Source organism: Canis lupus, chromosome 24, assembly GCF_003254725.2.
Source record: "Canis lupus dingo isolate Sandy chromosome 24, ASM325472v2, whole genome shotgun sequence".
In the NCBI taxonomy this organism is placed as follows: domain Eukaryota; kingdom Metazoa; phylum Chordata; class Mammalia; order Carnivora; family Canidae; genus Canis; species Canis lupus.
This window is the reverse complement of record NC_064266.1, coordinates 20,344,743-20,352,272: the sequence shown is the minus strand read 5'-3', so window position 1 is coordinate 20,352,272 and position 7,530 is coordinate 20,344,743.

Sequence of the window (7,530 nt, the reverse complement as noted above, 5' to 3'; positions counted from 1 at the left end):
ATGGTGCCAATCTTTAAAACCAAGTGTATTCAGATGTAATTAACAAAGTCAGAGGTGCCCAAGGTTATTCATCTGAGGTGTATCTTTCTGTGAGTTTTTTAAAGATTTTATTTATTTATTCATGAGAGAGGCAGAGACACAGGCAGAGGGAGAAGCAGGCTCCATGCAGGGAGCCCGACGCGGGACTCGATCCCAGGACCCTGGGATCACACCCTGAGCTGAAAGCAGCCGCTCAACCACCGAGCCACCCAGGCGTTCCTCTTTCTGTGAGTTTTGACGAATGTCTACTCTGTGTCAACACCACCTAATTAGGATGCAGAACATTTCCCTCACCCCCAAAAGCCCTGTTGGGTCCCTCACCCATCAATCCCACCTCCTGGCCCCCCGCCCCCCACCACAACCAATCGGGTTTCCATCACTATGGCTTTGTTTTGCCTCTTTTAGAATTTCTTATAAGTGGAATAAGACAGCACGTCCTCTTTTGTGCCTGGCTTCTTTCCCTCTTAATGTCTCTGGGATTCATCTATATTGTTCACAGATCTGTTGCCTTTTCTTTTCATTCCTGAGTAGCATCTCACCAGCCAGTGCTTGAACATCTCCAGTAGGTCATTTTTCATTCTGTGCAGAGCCTGCTCTCGACGCATGTCCAGAAGCCCTCTGCTTTCTCTTCTAGATCCTTGGGTGCAGCTCCATCCCTCATGGAGAAGAACCCATCTCCTCAACTCCACCATCATATTTATCTTTTGGCTGGACTGCTATGGCATGGAGACACCAGTTTCAGAGCTGAGAGCTGGTGGCCGGGGGGCAGATGTGGACTTATGAGGACACAATCGGGTACCCTGGGTCCAGATAGGAGTGCTGCTCAGGCTGGTCCTCACTGTGTGGTCTTCAGTCAGTGATCCTGGGTCCTTCCTCTGTGTGCTTTCTTCTCCCTAGAGTCGGGTAAATGTGTCTGCCTCACTGGGCAGCTGAGAAGCTCCTAGGACATAACTTTGTCCATGATAGGGGAGGAGAGGCCTCCTCCAGCAGGAGGCAAGGCAATAAATACTCCATAGGTATACTGAGTACTTATTAGGTGTCAGGCATTGTGCTTGATTCTGGGAGATGTGATGGCAAATAAGAATGTCACTATCCGGGCAGCCTGGGTGGCTCAGTGGTTTAGCACCGCCTCCAGCCCAGGGTGTGATCCTGGAGTCCTGGGATCAAGTCCCACATCGGCTCGTCAGGCTCCCTGCATGGAGCCTGCTTCTCCCTCTGCCTGTGTCTCTGCCTCTCTCTCTCTCTCTGTGTCTCTCATGAATAAATAACTAAAATCTTAAAAAAAAAAAAAAAGGGCTTCTAAAGCTATTTGCTGCCTTTAAAAAAAAAAAAAAGAATGTCACTGTCCTTGCTGTCAGACCTATAATGATGGCAGGAGAATGGGGAGGCAGAGGAGGGCATCGCTGGCAGAGGGCATGGCATAAACATGAGTGTGAAGGGGAGGCATCTCCTAGAGTTCAGTGGTGGCTGGCAGTGCGGGGGGGCGGGGGAGGAACCGTCTCCCACCCTAAGCCATAGGAGGACATGTGAGAACCTCAGACATCCAGTTCAGCTCATCTTGCCCAGGAAAGCGAGAATCCCTTTTGTATAGAGGCAAGGATGAAGCCCTCCCTGCCCAGCCGGGGAGGCCTCCGGCTCCTGTCCATAGCTGCTCCTGACTGGGAGCCCCAGCCTTAGGCTGAGACCCTCCCCACCAGGGACCCACCTCCCCGACAGGCCCAGGAACCTGGCCCAGGAACCCCTGTCTGGGGTGCTCACGACAGCATTTCTCACCCAAATTGATTCCTGCTTGGCCTCTGGGGGGAAAAAAAATCTCACCTTGTTGAGGCCCCAGAGCCCAGTTCTCTGCCTCTGAGGCTGAAGATGAGGGCCTGCCCTGCTTAGGAGTTAACAAAAGACCCTTCTGTGTGTGTGTGTGTGTGTGTGTGTGTGTGTGTGCATGCATGTGTGTGTGAGTGAGTGAATGTGCCAGTGTAGAGCATGAATGAGCGCTTCTGCCCAGAGCCAGGCAGCAGGGCTAATGGCCCATTTCCCCCTGGTCTATAGGCCTACTCTGGGCCCCCAGCTGCCCTGATGGGCCAGGTTAGCCCCCCCCCCCCCACGGGAGCCCCCAGCCACTCCCCACTAGGCTTTCCTTGTATTGTGCACCGCCTGGTTCCTCGAGGAAATGGGGCGGCTGCTGGGTGCGGGGGCGGCCGCCAGCAGCCCCACCCCCTTCCCCCCATTGTCCCTCCTGGCTTTGGCCCCTAGCCCCTGCTGCGGACACTAAAAATAGTCCTGTTCACATTGAGATGGGCCGCACCCCTGAGTGGCCCTCTAGGCTCTGTGTGAGGTTGGGGTTGCCAGGACAGAGTTGTCCCCAGGGGGGTAGAGTAGTCCCACCAAGTGATCTGGGTGAAAGCACAACTGAGGGCTGTGTGACCTCAGTTGGCCTCCTTCCCCTCTATGAGCCTCTGTTTCCTCATCTGTAAAATGGAGAAAAAGACACCTACCTCCTGGTGTTGTCCTTGAGAGTCAACGGTCCTAGTGTTCTGTTTTTGTCCTGCCTGGGTGTCGGTTCCACCTGAGTATCTGGAGAGCCAGAGGCAAGAGGGCATAACACGCCCCCTTCATCCTCACTCCTGCCTTTCGTTGCTGCCAAGGGCTTCCCGTGGTCCCCAAACAGAGGAGCTGCTGGGCTGGAAGAGCCCACCTGTGAGTACAGAAGTGTCTATAGGGTTATTGAGACCTGGCAGGTGCCTTCTCTCTGAGATCATTGAGAGCTCACGCTGTCAATTGAGTGGCCAGGCTGGGACTTGAACCCGTGTCTCCAGCCGCTGAGGGCTGTGTTTTTTCCGCTTTAAGGGGCTGCCTCCATGCTGATGACTCTAAGGACTTCCTGGCTGGGATCACCCTGCATTTTAGTCCACAAACACATGATTCATCCAGAAGGAAGATGCTGGGCAGTGGGTGTTGAGGCCTGCCTGAGCTGGGGGCTGGGTAGTCTTCCTTGAGCCTGAGTGGGTGGACAGCTGCCCTCAGATGCACCCAGGGCCACTGAACTGGGACTGCAGAGGAGTTTACCGGTGTCTGCCTACCGGGCTCTCTCTCTCTCTCCTCTCTCTCTTTCTTCTTTTTTTAACCATGAGATATTTCAAACTTTCAAAAACTGTTTCTACCAGAGCCCGAGCCATCTTTCCAGAATCTGAACTCTTTCTGAATATATATGGATATGAAAAAAGAAATACTCGATGTGCTGAGTGACAGGTCTCCGTCAGGTGTTAGAGATGACCACTGTTACCTGTTCGGGGCCCCTTGCAGGCATTTTATGGCCATTGAGCAAATGCAGATGTGCAGCCTGGTTCTGCACCACAGACACTGGTGCATCCTGCTTTTTGTACTGCACTTAGCACTGTGCTTTGACATGGTTCCAAGTCAGTATACAGAGGACTTCCCCATTTAAAAATAAAAATGGCTTCATATACGGCAAGGAGTTTTTGCTTTCTGTGCCATGGACCGCTTGGTAACTGGGGAGGCAATGGACCCATTTTCATAATCATGGCTTTTTTTTTTTTTTTTAAGTGCATAAGAACAAAGGAAACTATTCAACTTCACAGAGTTCCTGAGTCCTGGACCCCAAACTAAAAACTGAAAAATGTGACTGTCCCTCACTTTATTCAACCAGTCTCTTAATGAAAAGTCATCACAACTCAGCATTTCTGGAAATCTTGTCATTACACAGATGGGGAAACTGAGGACCCAGCTGAAGAATGGATTAGGGTGGTAGAGCCCAGTGTTCTGACTCCTGGCTCAGGCTCTTGCCCAGCTCCCCTCCAAACAGGCTGGTGGCAGAGAGCCCATCCGCCTGCCAGGAGCAGGTTGGCAGCTGGTGTCCTGTCCTGAGAGTGACCCGGCCCCGCCCGCGCCCTGCACCCTGCCCTGGCCAGCACAGCTGTGGATGTGACAGGAGTCTTGGCTCCGATTCACCCAGGCACATTCCTGGCCCAGCCAGTATTTTTTTTTTTCATGACTCTTTCTCCCACACCCCGCACCCTCACCCCCCTTTTCCTCAAAAATGCTCTGTCTCTCCCCAGAGGGTCCCTTTGGGCGGTGGTTCCTGGAGGGAAATGTGGCCTGGATTTCCTGGAACATGCGGAGCTGGAGTCCCAGCACTGGGAGGAGGGAAGCTGCTGGCAGCCAAGCAGTACCCCCACCTCCAGCATGGCTGGTTCTCCTGAGCAGGGTGGGGGGAGCTGGGGCCCCAACAAACCCATTCCCCTGGGCCCTCTAAGCAGAGGCGCCTCCCACGGCCAGGATGGGCTGCTACTGTGAACAGAAAGGGACCAAGTGCGAGCTGTGTACTCTATTCACAGATGAATAGAGAAAGAAATGTCCCCCGTGTGCACAGGCGGAGACGATTACCATGGGGAAGAATAAAGCAGGTGCAGGGTTTTGGGGAGGGACCTACTGGGACACACGTGAGCAGAGCAGGAGTGAAGCAGGAGGCCACCTGGTGGGCACCCGAGGCTCTAAGGTGCCAGCCGTGAGTGGCAGGGACCAGGTCTCCATCCGTGAAGCCTCCAGGGCTCCAAGAGTACAGTGATGTGTCCTTGAAATGACCCACCTGGGGGTTCTATGGGAAGTGTGGATGTGGAGCATGGGCTTTGGGGCTGAGCAGCTGGGAACCGGGCCACAGACTCCTCAGGGCTCTGCAAGCACGGGCAGAATGCTTCTCCTCAAGCCTCAGTTTATGGCGTAAAGTGGAGCTCTTAGCATTTAAAGGGTTAAGAGGAAGACCACAAAACTCGTGATGGGTGCTGGTCTTTCTGTGGGTCTTCAGGGAGTGAAACCACTGCCTTGGAGGTAGGTGCTAGTGACAGAGACAAAGGCTGTCTTTGAAACCAGGTGTGGGTGCAGTTTTAGAGGAGGCTGCTCAGCTCTATAGGGGCATGTCAGGTCAGGACCAGGGATAGGAATACCCCTGAGCCACCTGCGGCTCTTTTCCTCTTCTGGGTATAGAGCTGGATTTAGGGGAGCCTCTGGGGTGAGGGGGGGCAAGAACCCACCCGGAGAGGCATGAGGCAAGAGGAGGCCAGGGGTCCCCCTGAAATGCCCTTCCAACTGCTCCCCCTCTCTAGAGGGGCTGGTGTGCTTCATCTACTTTCCTCTCTCCCCTGCCCTGAGCCTCTGTTTCCTCATCTGTAAGATGGGCACAGTGAGTCCCAGCCTGACGGTGATGAGGTTTGGGAAAGCAGTGGTTTGTCATTTGTGCAGTGCTTGGACAGGACCCCACCGTGGAGAAGGATGGAACCACCTGCCAGACACTGCGCTGAGCACTTTCACTCATTAGCTGCAAGCCGATGGGATCATGTCACTTTGCTGCCACCTGCAGTGGCTCCCCTTTGGTCTCCGGGTAAGGCTTACAGGCCACTTGGCTCTCCTTCATGCCATCTTATTTTAGCATCCACACACCTTCCTCTTGGTCTGGTAAATGTCCACCCCCTGTTCAGCTCAGTATAACTGTCCACCCTGATCTGTAGACCAGCTGGAGTCCAATGTTGCACAGTCTTTTTTTTTATTTAATTAATTAATTTATTTGAGGGGGTGGGTGGGGCAGAGGGAGACTCTCAAGTGGACTCCATGCTGAGCGAAGAGTCTCATGGGGACTCAATCTCACAGTGCTGAGATCATGACCTGAGCCAAAACCAAGAGTCTAATGCTCAACTGACTGAGCCACCCAAGTGCCCCCAGTGTTCCACAGGTGCCTCCTCTCCTGGTAACCCCCCTATCACTGTTGCAATGTCATGTTCTGGTGCAACCACCTGGTTATTGACTCTCTCCATGTTAAGACTGTGTGTTCCATGAAGGTAGGAGCACTGTCTCCTCTACACCTGTATCCCCAGCATCCAGCAGAGTGCCCAATAAATGCCTGATGGATGAACAGAGGGATGGAATCCTCTTGACAACCAGAGGAAGGAGGTAGCATTAGTTCCCTTTTATAAAGAATCAAAGCCCGGAGAGATTAAGTAACACACCCCAAGGTCACACAGCCAGAACACGGCCAGAATCAGATGTGTCTGTCTGGCGGTGTCTTCCTGCCAGCCAAGCCCAGAAAGTGGGCAGATGGGGTTGTGCAGAGAGGAGCTAGAACCATCTAGACTGGGAAGGGGTGGGGGTGGGGGGAGCCCCACCCATCCGTGCTTTCTCTTCGATGATGGTGGTTTGTGGCTGTTTTCCTCAAGAGCGACTCAGGTGACCTTCAGGTTGGGGCCTGCAGCAGTCCCAGGGGCCAGCTGGGTGGAGGACCCGGTCTGGCCGGGTTGCTTTTCTCGCCCCTTTGCCCGCCCTCTGGCTTCACGCACAGATTACAACTTCCCCTCCTCGGCTGTCTTACGCAGGCCACCTCCGGCTGGCCATTGTCTCATTGTTTGCTGAGGGAAGCTCCAGGAGGAAATTAACCTGCTGCTCACCCCAAGCAGGGAGTTGCACCCCCAGTCCCCACTGGGAATGCCTGGGGGCCTGGCAGGAGGGGGTGGGGGAGGCTAGTAGACAATACAACAGGCAGCCTTGGAAGGGGTGAGCTCCCAGGCAGAGAAAAATGCAAGCAGAGGCTACATTTACTCGCAAAGTTTATTATGCTCTATCATGGGCCAGGCTGTGTGTCAGGGACCTAGAGATGCAGATGTGAAACAAAGATCTTAAGGATCCTGTCACTGATGCATGGCCCTCAAAGTCAAATGTCTCTGGGAACCAGGCAGGTGACAGGAATCCGAAGACATGTGAGCAATGGGGAGTGGTGGGGGACTTGAGGATGGCATGAGTCTCCTACAGGCCTTTATTCTTAATTTTTTATTAAATATTTTATTTATTTATTCATGAAAGACACACAGAGAGAGGCAGAGACACAGGCAGAGGGAGAAGTGGGCTCTCTGTGGGGAGCCTGATTGTGGGACTTGATCCTGGACCCTGGGATCAGACCCTGAGCCAAAGTCAGATGCTCAACCACTGAGCCACCCAGGTGCCCCTCCTATTGACCTTTAGATTCCAACTTCATTTTCACAAAGTGCTGATGAAACAAAATGAATCCATCAGACTCACACAGCTTGTAGACTCCCGGTCCAGACCTTTAGATGGGAATTCTTGTTCTGGGGTATAACTGGACCACTAGCTATTATTGGTGTCCCACACCTCATCCCTTCAACCTACCACCAACTTTAACCATAGCAGCAGTGGTTCTTCCCAACTCACTGACAGCACCCCATTTCAAGGGCCCATTATCTGGTTTCTCTGAAGACCTGGAACCTCTCTCAACCAGGACCTGGGAAGATTTTGATGCTCCTAGTGGCAACCCTCAATCACCGGGGAATGGGACTTAGCGGGTAAATGTTTCAGCCTCGTATCCATTGGAGGCGATTCCCCTTGGTCACTCAGAAGGTCTGCAGTGAGATCTAACATAGTTGCCCATATTGGAAACTGACATGATAGCTCACCCTCTATTGCCTTTTCTCCCTT